The sequence below is a fragment of the Onychomys torridus genome, chromosome 8, assembly GCF_903995425.1.
Source record: "Onychomys torridus chromosome 8, mOncTor1.1, whole genome shotgun sequence".
Classification (NCBI taxonomy): Eukaryota; Metazoa; Chordata; class Mammalia; order Rodentia; family Cricetidae; genus Onychomys; species Onychomys torridus.
Window position 1 is genome coordinate 91,184,572 of NC_050450.1, and position 16,490 is coordinate 91,201,061.

General features: G+C 50.4%; 1 protein-coding gene across 1 annotated transcript in view; it reads right to left on the reverse strand.

Moving 5' to 3' along the window:
• The window catches only part of Map3k14 (mitogen-activated protein kinase kinase kinase 14), a 45,468-nt gene extending 37,773 nt beyond the window's left edge, over nucleotides 1–7,695 (reverse strand). The window contains exon 1 of the mRNA XM_036196433.1: nucleotides 7,624–7,695. The gene's annotated coding sequence lies outside the window, so the exon portion shown is untranslated. The remainder of the gene's footprint in view (nucleotides 1–7,623) is intronic.
• Nucleotides 7,696–16,490: the final 8,795 nt, after the last annotated feature.

A 16,490-nucleotide genomic window follows, 5' to 3' on the forward strand; every position in this document is an offset into this window, starting at 1 on the left:
TGCCCCGTTCCACTTGTTTTTAACAACGGATGCTCAATGGTCTATAATGCAATAAAGCCATCATACGATGAAAACACTGTAAAGTCAAGTGCATGGGCTGTGTCTAACGTCATAGCTTCCTGAACATGACAGATGAACAACACAGCACTCTATAGTATTGGCTGTGCTCCCTAGTGGCAGTGAGGCTGACAAAGAGCTATGACCCATAGCCAGTGCCCAACATCACCATGGACTTGTTATTACTAGCTCAGGAAGAGATGAGATTAAAAATTTGGAGGCTTTTCTAGTGAATGCCTATTGCTTCTGCATCCTAAAGTGAAGAAACTGTTAAGTTGGATTATCGTCTGTGAGATGTCTATGTGTTCTACCTACCAGAGATTGGCAGTTAACACTCTTTACAAGCCTTCCTTGAGTGAAATAATAGCCAGGTGTGGCAGCACATGCCCGTAATCCCAGCATTCAAGAGGCAGAGGCAGGAGGATCACTGCAAGTTCAAGGCCATGATCCTAGAATCCAGGTAACGGGGGAAAGAGAGAACCAACTTCACAAGGTTGTCCTCTGACCTCCACATGTACACTGTGGCACACATACCCCATCCCTCTTACACACATATAGACACACACACAAGTAAAATTAAAAAATAAAAATAAAATGACAAAATAGATGAAGGCCATAGACTCTGAGAGCCTGCCTGGGTTTTAGTACAAGTGTTCCCACCGATCACTGGCAAGCTCCAGGGGACCGCACATGGTGGCTGCGGAAGGGGATCACGTCAGTGACTGTATTCTGACTGCATCCCGGTAAAAAAAAAAAAAAAAAGTCTGCAAGCTAAATGCTGAAACCGTCATCAACCTCTTCCCTAAATACTGACCTGGTGACCCATTTGTTTAGGGCTGATGGGTCTTCTGGCCCTCCAGTCCACACAATATCCACCTGGACTGACCTGTACGTGTGCCCTACATAGGGGATGGATGGTACACGGACCCTTCTCTCTTACATATCTATCTATAAAGCTATCCCTGTCTCTCAAACCACAGCACAAAACAGACTTATGGGCTTGGGGAGCTGTTCTCCACATTAACTCCCCCAGGCAAAGCACTCCAGGTATTATCTTAACTGGCAACCATACCCTCATTTGGGGTGGGTAACTCCTCTTCCCTTCTAAGCCTCCCAGCTATTCCTAATACCAACCAGCAAAGAACTAGTCAGTAAAGGGGAAGGCCAGCCAGGGTCACCAGACGATCAGCTAGAACAGCTCTTTGCACGTACAGTGGGCCACTACCCAGATATGACATCATGCTTTGCCCTTAGAGGCCTCTCATGGAGAGGAGCCAAGGCAGGTCCGGCTGGGGCGACACCGGCTCCTCAGGCTCTCCTGGCCACCAGTAGGCCGTGGGCCACCTCTTTGGAGAAGAAAGACACAAGTGCTTCTTGGTGGCCAGTGGCTTTGGAACGTCACAATCAATCATCAATAGTCATTCAAGGCCCACATGAGGTAAGGCACTGCTTGGGGACATAAGAAAGTGCCTTAAAGGTGGAGACAACCTTTGAGACTTCCGGGTAACCCTGCCTAGATTGTATTTTCTTATCAACCCTGGCCTCCTTTTGACCACATCAACCTAATGGTAGAGGAGAGAGTCAAATAAACAGGCCAGAAAAGCTTGCAGGAGCCTGAGAGTGATGGAGGTCCTATGGGGAAACAGAGGAACTGTCTAACAGAATTCAAGTCCTCCACTAGGGTAACTCCTGGGTCCAGCGGCAACAAGGCAGTGCAAAGAGATAAAGCTCTGCCACCAAGCAGCTGGACAGCCTTAGTCAACCTTTTGCAAATGAGGGACAAATACTAATGAATATCTGGCCCCCTACTCTCCTCATGTGTGTGGATACCAGAGGGTGACTGTCAGGTGTTTTTCTCAATGGCTCTCCCCACCTTATGTTTTTTCCTCTCACTGAAACTGGAGCTCACTGATTGGCTAGACTAGCTGGCCAGCGAACTTCCGGGAACCCCCAGGATCCTCAGGTCTTTACTCCCCAGCCCCAGCACTGAGATCACAGGGACACAATGATGCACCTGGCTTGTTAGGTAGGTGCTGAGTTCTGAACTCAGGAGGACTCTGTGATAGGGACCCGGAGACTTGCAAGGGGTTATCAGTTCTACTGAGGCCCCAAACAGTCAAGAGCCTTGTGGATGGTCTTGGACACACGGACTAACACTCAGGGCCCTAGGCAAGGACACACTGTGAAAGACCCACTGGAAAATGGCAGGGGGGGGGGGCGGCGGCCCAGGCCTTTCCCCAATGCTTTTTTTCTGGGCCCAAATGCTGACCTGCTACACATGGAGAGAACCAAGGTGATGAGTTTGCGGTCCCCCAAGTTCCCTGAAACACAGAGAGCCCTAGGCCTTCCTTCCCACCCCCTGGAGCTCTCGTGAGCCTCCAACTCAGGTGGCCAGAAGGAAGGTAGAGGTGAGAAAGGTCCTCCCCAGATCTCCAAGTACAATTTGTATCTCTCTCTAACTCTCTGCCAAGGGATTTCCCAGCTCCCCAGGGCCAAAGCCCCACTCCTGCTGCTGCTGCTGCTGCTGCTGCTGCTGCTGCTGCTGCTGGGCAGAATTGTCACTGGAAGTGAGCCATTTTCCACCCTCAAGGTGGCTTGACTCAGGAGTGGTGACACTGCTGACCTGGGCTCTGTGCCCTGCCCACGTGACCCACCAGGGCATGGGCTGTCAGTCAGCAAGCCTTAGGAGCCTCCCTGGCTTCCTGCTCCTGAATCCTAGCCCTTGGGCTGGAATGAGGGTGATCTTCAGCAGAGGGCTTTTCAACAAGGTCTGCTCGGGACTTCCTCTGCAACTGGAACGGGAACAAATGGCTTGTTCCCTACACCCCTGCACGAGTGACTCACCTTCCAGAGAAAGTACTCCCCTCACCTAGACAGCTGCTTGAAAAGTGACTAAGGCATCTATCGAAGGCAGGCTGTGGGGCTGGCCAGTGACAGAGCAGGGTCCAGACCTCTGCCTTCACCTCCAGCCTTGAAGGCAAATGCCACCCCGGGCTGCTGCTTTCATTTTCTTCTGAGCGAGCTCCTCACGAGGCTTGACATCCGGTGATTTAGTTTTTCTAAAAACTAGGTTTGCTTTAGAAATGACTCTTCACCTCTCAAGACAGCTTCCCCAAGAGAAAACAAAAGATGTTTAGAAAGAATGTCAGTGTGGTGGGAGCCAGTCTTTTGTTTTGTATTAAGGAGAAAGGAATTTAATCCCCTGGCCCCAACCCATGATATCTGAAGCAGAACCTGCAAACCCTTGACTGTAAATCCAGGGCCCCCAGACCTGGCTATAGAGATAAGACAGTTTTCAGGGAGAAGAGGTAGGGTGCCATGTGCTGACGGAAACCATACCCCCCATACAAATGTAGCCTCCTTGTTCCCCAAACAAAGAACAAATCCTCAGTGGCTTATATCTGAGTACTCCCTTTCCCACCCCCAGGTTAATGCTGGGACCCACTAAATCACATGGAGGATGGGGAAGGGGGGAGCGGGGTGGGGGGTGTGAAGAACTCCCAGACAGACCCCGCTCTGTCTGCATCAGAGTCCTGAGAGACAGGCAGGTAACCCTACTGAGGACTGTGAACTGTGACTGGACAGATGCTAAGTCTTTTTAGGCTTATCTGAAGCACAGTGAGGGAAGGATGCATAGTAAACCTGGGGGAACCCGGGGCCAGCGAGATGGCTCTGTGAGTAAATATGCTTGCAGCCCAGCCTCAAGACCTGACTTTGCTCTCTGGAACCCACATGGTGGGAGGAGAGAAGTGACTCCTGCAAACTGTCCTCTGACCTCCACGGGCGTGCTGTGATACACATGTGTGCACACACAATGAATGAACACAACAGTATGTTTTGTTTTAAGACTGGGAAGATGTGACAGCTAGCCCATCCAGGCTAGGGAAGCAGTCCTCGGAGGGCCTGCTGAAAAAAATGACTGACCTGTCAGACACCCCAGTTTTTCCTTACAGAAGGCAGATCTAGTCACAAGGTAGTAATCTGCTGCTGCCACCACTACCACCACAATGACCAAGAGCAGTGGCAGCCACCGTGTTCAGCCCAGCATACAAATCCTCTCCTGTCTTCTACTTGAAACAGCCCCATGAAACATTTCTGGTCCCATTTGCAGGCGAGGAGCTCCATGCTCACAGAAGTGAAGCCATTTGCTCGAGGGCACACAGACGGACAGACAGCCACAGGCAGACCAGGCCCTGACCCAGGTCTGTTTGACAACACAAATCGCCACAGTGGATGTGGTGGCACTATGGACAGGCTCTATCACTGGACAGATCACTTGCGCCTCTGCCTTCGTTTCTACATCTGTGAAATGAGCATAGGCACCCTTGTTCAGATGGCAGGCTTTTAATAACGATCAGGATCAACAACCACTGAACAGTGATAACAATTAAGAAGCCCTGGTTTCATTATGTTCAGAATCGACTTTTTCGGGAGAGGGGCTTATCATCCTTCAGCAAGTGAGTAGTGTAAAATGATCACGTGTATGTCAAGGAAAGTCAGTTTAGATTCCAACCATGACACCAAATTCCTATTGTCTGTTTTATTTAGTCCTCATTTTAAAGATCTTTACCTCTATACTGTAAGAAAATAGAAAGGCTACCTGCAGAATTATTCCCTATGCACATAATTCCAAAGGATTTCTACCAGGGAGCTCAAGATGAAAGACTGCAAAACAGCAATCGGGGAAGGGGCCTCAACTGAAACAGAGCAAAAGAACACTCAGGCCTGAGGAAAGCTCCCTTAGCCCTGCCATTCAGGTGGTTGAGAGAAGCTCAGGACTCAGGACGCTACCTCAGTGCCCTGCACAGAAGTGCCAAAAGTTCTCCTCTGCTGGCTGCCTTCCACTTGGCTTTCCCGCTCTGCCCCACAGCTGTGCCTGGGCAGTCAGCAGCACCAAGTGAACGCTGGGTGCTCACACTTGAAATGCTCACCCTAGCCATGAAGGCACTCCACCCATTCCTTTCCCTTATTCGGGATCCTGGTGTGCAGTGGGCTGACTTGTCCCTGGAGCTCCCCAGACCCAGTCTCCACACTGCCCCTCTCCATACCACTTCATGCTGGAGCCATCCAAAGTGCCCAGCGTGCTCAGATGCCTCCAGCTGAACTGAAATACTAAAACGGGGCAAACAGGAAGCATCAGACGCAACTGCGGCAGTGACTTATTAATCATGAAAGCAGAATTTTAGTTGCATTTTAACCTTTTGCCAGGAAAAAAAAAAAAGCATCGAGATGATGGAAGCCATTGGTAGAAATGTCTGCTGCGTGCACGTGAAGCAAGCTAACCTTTCACTTGGATGGAACTTGGTTTTCAGATTTCTTCTTTCTCCCCAGAAAGATCATCTGTCAAGTCACCCAGGATGAACCTGTGAGTTCTTCCCAGGGCAGAAACACCTGTTGGGAGAAGTCCATGTCCACTGAGACAGGAAAAAAAAGAAAAAAAAGGAACCTAAAAGTGACTTCACAGGCCAAGGTGATAACATAAAAGTCTTAAGAGGGGCAAAATGGCCTAAACAAACACTCCTGGATTTAAGCTTTTATCTACTGTACACCCCTCCAATCTCCTACCAGCCCGTAGCTAGTGATGAACCCTCTCACTCACCAAAAAACAAAAAACCTCCTAACAGTTGCCTAGGGCTGGACAACCCATCAGGGCGAGTCCTGTCCCCTCTCACACAAACACTCCAGGCAGATCACAAAGGAATCAGTGTTCATCAGAACCAAAATGAGGAACCAAGCTTCTATCTGCCGAGGCTGAGGAGCAAAACCAGACGTTTTTGTTTAATAGAGGAAGGTTCATTTGGCAGGGGCTCTGTGGGGCACTCCCACAAACTAACAGACACCAGAAACCCCTCAGAACGGCTCCTTCTACCCAGGGACAATCACAAAATGACCTAAAGCCGAGTTTAATTTCACAAACTGCTGGGATGTATTTCTGGGTATGTACAGCTAGGTACTGATTTCTAAAATTAAAGTCAGACATATTAACTATTATTATGAGATCTTCTGAGAAATTCACCACACTCTTCCAAATAAATCAGGATGTCTTCTTTCTTTCTTTCTTTCTGGTGTTCTGAGACAGGATCTTGCTATGAAGCCCTCACTGCCTCCAAAGTCACAGTAATCCTCCTGCCTTAGCCTCTGAGTGATGGGACTACAGGTGTGTGCCACCATGCCTAGCTTTCAAGATGTCTTATAGGCCTTTGAAAAAACTCAGAAAGCTGGCATCGATCCAAAGGAATTGCCTTTGACATCACTTCAGACACAAGAGAAAATCTACATACATCATAAGCAAGTCAAGAACCTTCAAAGCCATCCTTTCATGTTAAGAGCAAAAATATTACCCCAGACCTTCCTCCCTCTGTCATCTATCACAGTTATCTTATGCAGACTTAATTCAGAGATCTGAGAACTCACCCTTGGTCACAGACAGGGTATGTGTGCCCTTACCCCCCACACCTAGTTCAGGTACTTCACTTATCAACTGGATAATACTCTATCCATCTTACCACACCGACTACTAAAAGGGGAAAGTTACTAAGCAAAACTCTGCATCACTAATGTTAAAGATCCTCTTGGTTCAGAAAGACTATGTTTCTAGCCACAGTGCCAGTGTTCCAAAGTTCACTGGTCATGGTGCCACTGTCATCGTTCAATTTCATTCACTCTTGGAGTCCTTAATCAAGTCATCAGTGTTCATTGTCTCCAATTAACGAAAAAAATGGCATTAGTACACTGATTTTTGAAACTTTTCTTCACTCATCCTCTCCTTTACAACCCATGCACACCACTATCCATCCTTTAGTGCTAAGAGCCATCTTTTAATCGCAACTTAGAGGGGAGGGAAAGGCTTTTTCTTAAGTGAATGAACACGGAGGGGTGGGGAAGATTTTTTTCTGAAGTTAATAAACACGGAAGAGGCTCCTAAGCAGGTGGGAATCTCTGCCTCCGACAAATGTTTCTTTTTACTTGGTGACAGGTGGCTGCAAGTTGCCAGAGCCACGGTGAGCTTCCAAGATGGGACTAGTACATATAAACAGACACCAAAAGTAGAACACAGAATCACACAGAAGGGTCAGGATCATCGGAGAGGGAGGATACTGTGGGCGACTAGCACTGCCCTGCTGAGTGTCCAGGGCAGTCTCTGCTCTTGCTCCCAGCACAAGTGACCCCCAAACTCTTCATAGGGAAAGGCAGCAGCACATTTCACGGCTAGGGCGGTGGGAGCAAGCTCCTTCTCTTGGAGGGCACCTAGCAGCCGGGTCTGGTAGTGGGGCGGATGTTGGGGAAGGGGAAGAAGGCAGTCCCCGCGCGCGATCCGGTCGAGCGTGTGACCCGTGGGTGCGCGGCCTGGAAGCTCCAGGGCGGGCACGGCGTAGCGAGCGTGGCGCTGGTGGCGCGGCGCGTGCGAGCTGGTTAGACCGCAGACACCCGGCCACCCATCCCAGCCAGCCCTCGCGGAGAGCAAGGCCGCAGCCCGGCCCGGTCTCAGAAGCGCCCCGTCCCCGCCCGCTCAAGCCCTCAGCGACCCGCTTTAGGTCTGTCTCGGGACTCTGCCCAGTCACCTACCGGCTGAGCGCCGTTCTCCTCAACCCAGCGACTGTGGCGCTTCGCCGGCCAGCGACCGCTCGGGGCCCCAGCCGCTCCTCCCCGGCCACGCCCCCACGTCTAGCCCCGCCCAGGGCCACGCCTCTCCCCCGTGGCTGCGATTTTGCGAGCTTCCCGCCTCCTTTCTTTGGCCGCACCGCGACCCTTGATCCCGCCCACTCCCACAAGTAAACCAATAAGGCGTCTCCTCCTGGCCGGCCTGCCATCCACTCTCCAGCAACGATTGGCTATCACGGCCTTTCCCAAAATGGATACTGTTTCCGGCCAGGGTTGCTAGAGGCGATGGCTGGGTGGGCCGGCGGGCAGTAGGCGGAGGAGGCTAGGGTGTTGGTGGAACTACACATGCGCTCTCGGCTTCTGGCAAATCTTTTTACGGGTTGCATTCTTTTTGAGGTTACGGGAAGGAAGGGCGACTGTACGCATGCGTGGGCCTTCCCAGCTTCAGCTTTGGTTACCTTGGAGATGGCGAGGTGCTCGCGCGCGCTCTCTCTCTCTCTCTCTCTCTGTCTCTGTCTCTCTGTCTCTCTCTGTCTCTGTCTCTGTCTCTGTCTCTGTCTCTCTGTCTCTCTCTCACCAAGGTCTTGGATTCCTCTTCCTTTGTACTTGAGGGAGTTGTTGCTTTGTGGGATCCTGGTGGGGCTAGAAACACATTTATGGAGCACTTAGTGTGTGCCTGGTGCTGTAAAGTGAAGATGAGGTTACTGGGCTTGCCTTCTAGAAGCGTGGGGAGCCAAAGACCCATGTAAGACAGGCCTAGTGTTGAAACGCAGGTCTAAGGGAGCGTGCAGACGGCATGGTACAGTCTCATTCCACCCCAGGAGAAGCTGCGTGGTGTGAGTGCTGCGCACAGGATCCATCCTAGACTACAGAGCCAGAAAGACCTGGTTTGAAATGTGCCCTTTGGATGGGGGCAAGAGGCAGTATAGGGAACTTACGGATGTTTTTCCCTTTTCTGACTTTGCTAATGGGCTTTCTACTGTACAGCAAGCTTCTATTTAGTGGTAATAAGAAATCGCATTTTGTCTTTTAGAGTTTCCAGAATGAAAGATGTGTTGCGACTGTAGGGACTCCGCTAGGACTCTTAACTGAGTGGGCAGCCCCATCCGAGACTGGCTTGAGAAATAAGGAGCCTCCTGTCTGGAAAGGTTTGAGCCAGGGCCAGGCCACTGTCTGCTTGTGACCACTTTGCAGACCTACTTCTTTCTGGAGATGTGTCCAAGCAGACATCTGTTGTTGGACACCAGGAAAGGCCATTCATTTGACAGTGTGGAAATGCCACAATCTGGCCTTCATTCAGGAGGCTGAGGCAGGAGGATGACAGGTTTGAGACCAGTTTGGGCTCGGTAGCCAGACTTCTGTATGAAAACAAAGCAAACAGCCTACAACCCAAGAGGCTCACTCCACCCCCCACCCCCCACTCTACCCCCCCCCCTCTTGGGGGACCAGAAAATGTTAGAGCAAGTCTGTAGTTGTCTTATTCTTAACCATGGCAAGTGTTGCCCCTAGAAGCATTTCCATGTGACTTCCATGAAGCCTATACTTCAGAGTCAGGACAGTCTCTGGGACCTATCTTGGCTCTGCCAGTGACCAGCTGAGAGATGGTAAGGCAAGAAAAAAGCTGGACTGGGGGCTTCTGAAAAGCTCCTGCCGTCTCCAGGGTTAGGCATTTCAGTGACTCAGAGAGAGGCAGAGCTGGGCCAGATGTATAGGTTGGTATCAGGTCTTGGGTGTCTGTCTTTTCCCGCCCACCACCTGTTTGCCTCTGGGCAAAGCACTTCTCAGGAAAGCTGTGGGCAACAGGCCTAGATTGTGGAGTGGCTCCCTGCAGGGCTGGCTCACTTTTCCATCTTCCCTCACCTTTCCTTCTTTAGGGACAGCCAGTGTTTCTGTGGTCCTGGTTCCCTCCCAGGCGTGGCTTCCCCCATCAAGATGATCGCTCTTTAAACCTACACTCCAGTTCTAGGGTGTACTAGTGACTCAAAGCTCCGCAGAGCGGTCACCTTGCCAGGGGAGAACAAACCACTAGGCTCATTAGCAAGGAAAGCGCTAGAGGAAAGCAGGGCTTCTCAGTTTCAGCTGCTTATCTCCTGTCTCTTCCCACAGTGTGTGAGGAGAGCTGCAAATAAATGCCCCTCACTCCTCTCCCAGTGGCCGCTGGGGTGCCTCTGAATCTTGAAATACCTACCCCCTAGGAGAGATTCGGGCAAAAGCGACTTCCTCCTGGTCTAATAAGTCGTGATGGTCTGGTCAGGCTTCTAGTCCTGAGTCACTTGTTCAGCTCCAGCTGGGCTTGAAATAAAATAATTGACATTTACAGGGTGACTCACACCTGGGGCAGTGCTGGGCTCAGTACTCGGGCTTTCACATCCCATCTATTTCAGGTTTGGAGACACAAGGGTAAGACTGTGCCAGGCTGAGAGCAAAGTGGGGTCTGTTTGGTTTTTAGATCGGAGGGTCCAAACCCAGGGCCTTGCATACCCTGGGTGAGCACTCTACCACGGAGATCCATTCCTGGTCCCTCTTCTTTCCTTCTTTCTCTACCCCCCAGATAAGGTCTCTGTGAGCTGTGACTCATTACTGAGCCCCTGCTGGCCTCAAACTTCTTCATGCTTTCACCTCCCCAGTGCTGGGGTTACAGGCATGGGCTACTATTCCTAGCTCAGCTTCTATGTTGTTTGTTTAAAAACCATTCTTAAAGTTAGCATGCAAGGAATGGATTCTGTCATAGCATTTTCACATGTATCATTGTGCTCGGCTCTCACTTGTGCAGCTTCTGGCTTTGATTAAGATCATAAACCAGCTAGGTATAGTGGCATATGGCTGTAATCCCAGCACTTGGGGCTGGAAGCAGGAGGATTAGGAGTTCAGTGCCATCTTCACCTCCAGAGTATGTTTGAGGCCGGCCTGGGCAACATAAGACCTTGTCTTCTGTCAACCAACAAACAAAAGAATGTGAACTAGGCCCTAAGTGTGCTGTGTGCAGAACTTCACTGGATAATCTCAGTCTTTGACGTTTTGTATTGGAGAATTCATTGTCACCGATCTGGCAGCCCTATCACCTTGTTACTGCAGGGTATTTAAGAGCATGCCTAACAGAGTCTGCTAGGTTAGGAAAACATGCTCCCATGCCTTGTGTGACAACAAAAAGGTCTTTTGATGTTACTAACCATCCTCAGGAGAAGCGGTTGTCCCTACTTGAGAACCCCTGTCCTGTTATTACTGTCCTCATCCTATGGCTGAAAAAATTGAATCCTGGGGAGACGACCCAGGATCCAAACAACACAGTATGTAACACCCCCTGCAGGCAGGACTCCATAGAGACTTTGGTATTCAAGGAGCAACTGCTCCCATCAGTTCTGTGGAATTGGGTGCAATGGTGAACCAATGCCATCTTTGGGTCATTTGTCCTTTCCTGTTTGCCCTGGAGAAGGGAAACTGCTGGCCTTTACCATGTTTACAGAACGAGGCCATGCCTAGTGAGCAGGTGTTGGGCAAATCATCTGATGCCTGTGGGTCCTGGGCCCACATTCCTGTGAAATCTGGAGTTCAGGTGAAGGCTGCTGTGAGGATGGCTTAAGAGAGGCCCCAGGCCTGGGGGCAGACATTCCTGGAGGAGAAGGTATGCCTCCTCCCACTAGGGACCTGCCTGCACTGCAGCCATGATGTTTTTGCTGGTCCCCAGTTTGGACCTGCCCCATCCCTGCCTTCAGCCCAGACATCTAGGTGGGGGATGGGGAAGCAGTAGAGGAAACAGATAAATAGATACAGTCCCTGTTCTTTCCCACGGTGACCTCACGTGGGTAGCTTAAAGTCCGACTATTTACACCATAGCAATTGGCAAGTAGCATAAACCTGAGCGCGCGCGCGCACGCGCACACACACATCCATCCAAACTAGTTAAACTTTCCCCAGCACACTGCTGCCTGCTGCTGCTGGTCTCTGCCAGCCGGACCATCTCATCATATACTGGATGATGGACAGGGTACCATACACTACAGAACTGTCAGAGGAGAGGAGAAGAGAAGTGTTAAGATGAGAGGGAGAAAAGGTTCGAGTCTTGGCAAAGGTTGGAGATCTGTGAATGGGGGTCTCTGACAGGCACTGAATGTTCCCTTCCTGAGTCCCCTCCCTGACTTTGGTGCCATCATAGGGATCCCTGGCTTGACTGGCATTCTTCTCAGTTCTTGATTGATTTTCCCCTTCTAACTCACCTCTCTACCTCCAGCTTCCATAGCATCTGAAGATGTGACCCGGTAGGTAGAGTGCTTGCCTACTAGACATGAAGCCCTGGGCTCAATCCCCAGCACCAGTACCAGGAATGATGGCATGGCCTGCAATCCTGGCACTCAGAAAGTAGAGGCAAGAAGTTCAGAAGTTCAAGGTCATTCTTGGCTATATAGGGAGTTCAAGGCTAGCCTGGGCTATGTGAGACGCTGTCTCAAAAAAAAAAAAAAAAAAAATCCATACCATCCCTGACCCTTCTGGTGGCTTTAATTCTCATGTGAAGCCACTTCAGTCATACCATCCCACAGCCAGTGCCCCAGCATCTCCTGCCATAAAACATCTTGCTCCTTTCAACCCATGAATGTGACCAAGCTCCTAGCCTAAAAATAACCAACCAACGAAACAACACCTTCCCCATCCTGGCTTTCCGGTACACTGTTTCCCGGTACCCTCCATTTGCATGTATTCCTCACGGTTTGGTTTCTGCCTGCCTCCCCTTCTCTCGGTGACCACACACTGACTTGGCTCCTGCTAAATGCCTCTTCTCAGTTCCTGTCTCCTTGTGCTGCATGGTGTGATGTGCTGAGCACCGACATGGGTCAGGCTGGGAGATGAGCGCTGAGCCTCTAGACATGGGTCAGGCTGGGAGATGAGCGCTGAGCCTCTAGGCATGGGTCAGGCTGGGGAGATGAGCGCTGAGCCTCTAGACATGGGTCAGGCTGGGAGATGAGCGCTGAGCCTCTAGACTGGTCCCTGCCCTCGAGCTTTTTTTTTGCTCTAGTGCCTGGCAGGATCTAAATCACTTCAGATGAGAACTTGAGTCATCCTGGGTGTTGGGTGGATGATGATGGAGGGTACTGAATCAGGCAGGACCCAGCCAGGTGAGCAGACCCATTCTGAGTTCTGACAGTATTTCAGGGAGGAATAAGTTACACAGGAGGTGGAAAGTTGGTAAAGGCCAACAGAAGATGACTGTGACCAGGAATCCACTCCTGCCCCCTGGTGGGAAGGCCAGACAGGGCAGAGCAGTCAGAGGCTGGGTCACTGGGAGAAGACTAGAACCACGTGGCAGACATACCCACTTCCACAGCTCCCACTCAAGATGAAGAGGGATGGAGGGAAAGCCTGGATTCTCCTTGTCTTCTGCTTTCTAGTTTCTTGCCAGAGCCTCTGGCTGGCCCGTGAGCTTGCAGGGCTCAGTTAGTCACAGAGAAAGTGAGAGCTGGGCAGCAGGACACACGGCCTAGGTGTGGGGGTGATAGGGACTACCTCTCAGAGGGGCTCATGGAGGACCAAGTGTGACCTGAAAGGGAGTTCCAGGGGACACACTCCTGACAATCGGTGACACTTGGGGCCGGTCCTTTTGTGCTGTCTGTCTCCTCCTTGCCCTCCTCCTTCTTTGAGATAAGGTCTCACTGTGTAGACCAGGTTGGCCCCGAACTCACAGAGATCCACCTGCCTCCTCCCAGGTCACCATGTGTCACCATGACCAGCTCATTCCTATTCTTTTTAAAAGACAGGGTCTCTGTAGCCAAGGTTGAAGATGCTCCTGAACTTCCGACCGTCCGCTGTGTTTGGGTCAGGGCTTCATGTATGCTAAGCAAGCATTCTACCAACTGAACACACCCCAAGTTTTAGCTCGGGACCCCTAGCTTTTCTACATTCTTTCCCTTGTTCTCATCAATTCCTGGCTTCACTAAATCATTCAGCAAACATTAACTGAGCACATAGTTTATAGCTGGCCCTTGACTAAGTCCTTGGTGAGAGCAATGAATGAGGCAAGAGTCTGCCATTCATAGGGGGTCAGCGATACAACGTAAAGGGCAGAGAAGCTACTGGGTGAAGGAAGGTCATAGAGGAGAGATCAAAGAAGGCTTCCTGGAAGGGGTGCCTCTTAAACCGACTACTGCCAGGCCAGGTGCATTGAGAACAAGCAAATAAGTAACATGGGAGAGGAAGGGCCTGTGAAGGCCTGGAGATAGAGGGAAGGAGTCAGCCCATCTGGGGTTGGATGTCAGCTGTAAGGGCCAAGGAAAGAAATGTAGCTGATGCTGAAGTCTGTGACCTGGACTAGCGAACACGATGCAGAGCAGAAGGAGCAGCATTGGGGAAAAGACAGGTTAAATCGCTAGCATGGAATCTTAGTTCAATTTCTCTTTCCAAAACAGGTAGTGGGGTTGCAGTTACAGAGCAGGAGGCCAGCTGCAGAGCTTGGCTGCAAGTCAGGTTGGATGTGATGGAGCTGGACTAGGGCAGTGGCAGAAGATGGAGATCTGGGACAGATTAGCCACCCGGAGAGATTCAGTACGAGAAGCTATGGAGAGCAGAATGTGAGCAGGGATGGGGGGCACGTCTAGGACTCTGGGGTCATGTAGACAGGTCTGGGGGGCACGTCTAGGACTCTAGGGCCATATGCACAGGGATGGGGGGCACATCTAGGACTTTGGGGTCATGTGAACAGGGATGGGGGGCACATCTAGGACACTGGGGCCATGTGAACAGGTCTGGGGGCACGTCTAGGACTCTGGGGTCATATGAACAGGGATGGGGGCACATCTAAGACACTGGGGTCATGTGAACAGGGATGGAGGGCATGTCTAGGACTCTGGGGCCATGAGCCATAGGGAACAGATTCTGCAGAGGATTCTGTTGACTTTGGATGAGGCATTTCAGTCTCTGCCTCTTCCATTGCCTTCTCCTAGCTGTTGACTTCTAAACTGACACCTTCAGATGTGACCTGCACCCTGAACTTCAAACTAGAATTGCCACCGACCCAGAGAATGTTTCTTCCCTCTAGCCCCCCCTCACCCCCTGGTAGCTCCATCTCTACCTTGCTCTCTCTGTGTCAGTGACATTACTGCCAGCGCCCCACCCCAAATCTTCGTGACCTCTTTTGGTGCCAAGTCACACTGACTTGTTCTTCAAGCAGTTCCCTTTGCGTGTGGAGTCTCCCTGTCTCTCCTCTCCTCACCCTTCGCTGTTTCAATCCTTTCTTTTCATGTTTGTTTGATCCTGTCTCACTATGTGGCTCTGGCTGTCTTGGAACCCACTATGTAGAACGAGGCTGGCCTTGAACTCACAGAGATTTGCCTGCCTCAGTCTCCCCAGTGCTGAGATTAAAGGGGTGTGCCGTTATGCTGGGCTGATCCTTTCTACATTGTTACTCTCTCACTCAAAGAATGTTAATGGATTCCCACTGCCTGCTGATCATGTTCCAGCTTAGTATAGTGTTAGCTTAAAGTGTCATTTGCTTGTGAGGTCTTCACTCTCTCCTTTGGGTATGATCAGAATCCCTATTTAATTATAGTGATGACCCATTTGGTTTGAAGGCTTCCTTGTCTCCCTTACGGTCAGAATGAGATAGATAGGGAGATAGCTAGATAGACCCAGAAGTCTTTGGTTATAGCAACCAACTCAGCTAGCACATACCCTTTTGTCTTTTGTCTTTGCCCCACTCTCTTTCTTCTTTCTAGGGCGTAGAGTCAGAGTCTGGCAGCATGGAGCATAGGGGGAAAAGTCAGCTTAAGGGTGAACTCCTCGTCTGAGGGTCGGAGGAGGCCTAGGTTCTATCCCCAGCACAGTGTGGATTAGATGTGGGACGGTGTGGCCATTATCTTCAAACTCAGGAGGAAAAGGCAGGATGAGCAGAAGTCTAAGGTCATCCTTGACTACATAGCAAGTTCAAGGCCAGCATCAGCTACATAAGACCTTGTTTAAAAATCAGCAACACTGAGGTTTGAGAAGTGGTGTGGAAAGAACATTTCCCACTCTTCTGGAGGTTTCGGTTCCCAGCACCCATGTCAGGTGGCTCACAACTGTCTGCAACTCCAGATCCAGGGGATCAGATGCCCTTTTCTGGCCTCTACGGGTGCCTACATGTGTGTGTATATGCCCTCACATAGACACACATATAGATGTAATTAAAATATAAGTGTAAAACCAAACAACAGGGACTGGGCAAATGACTCAGTAAAATTCTTGCCACACAAACATGAGAACCTGAGTTCAGGTTTCCAGCACCCACACAAAAAGTTGGGCACAGTGGGGCATGTCTGAAATCCTAGTGCTGGGAAGGCAGAGACAGGTGGATCCCAAGGGCTTGCTGGCCAGGTAGTCTAGCTAAATCAGCAAGCTCCAGGTTCAAGGTGAGATTGTGTCTTAAAAAGTAAGGTGGGGTGTAATAGAGAAAGACACCTGTCATTGAACTCTGGCATACATACACACACACACACACACACACACACACACACACACACCACACACTCATACACACCACATACACACACTCACACATACACATGAAGAGAGAGAGAGAGAGAGAGAGAGAGAGAGAGAGAGAGAGAGAGAGAGAGAGAGAGAGGCACATATGAACACACACATCATGCACACACCACATACAACAATAATAGACGAAACTCTACATCTGTGATTGCAGAGCAAAAAAACCACACTGTAGGGAGGGCTCCTGCAGAGCTACAGCTAGTTTGATTCTGGAGTGTTAGACCTAGCTTTGTTGTTGTTTTTGGTGGTGGTGGTGGGTTTTTTTAAGTGTTTTTTTTTTTGTTTGTTTGTTTTTGTTTTTTTGTTTTTTAGAAAAGAGGTTT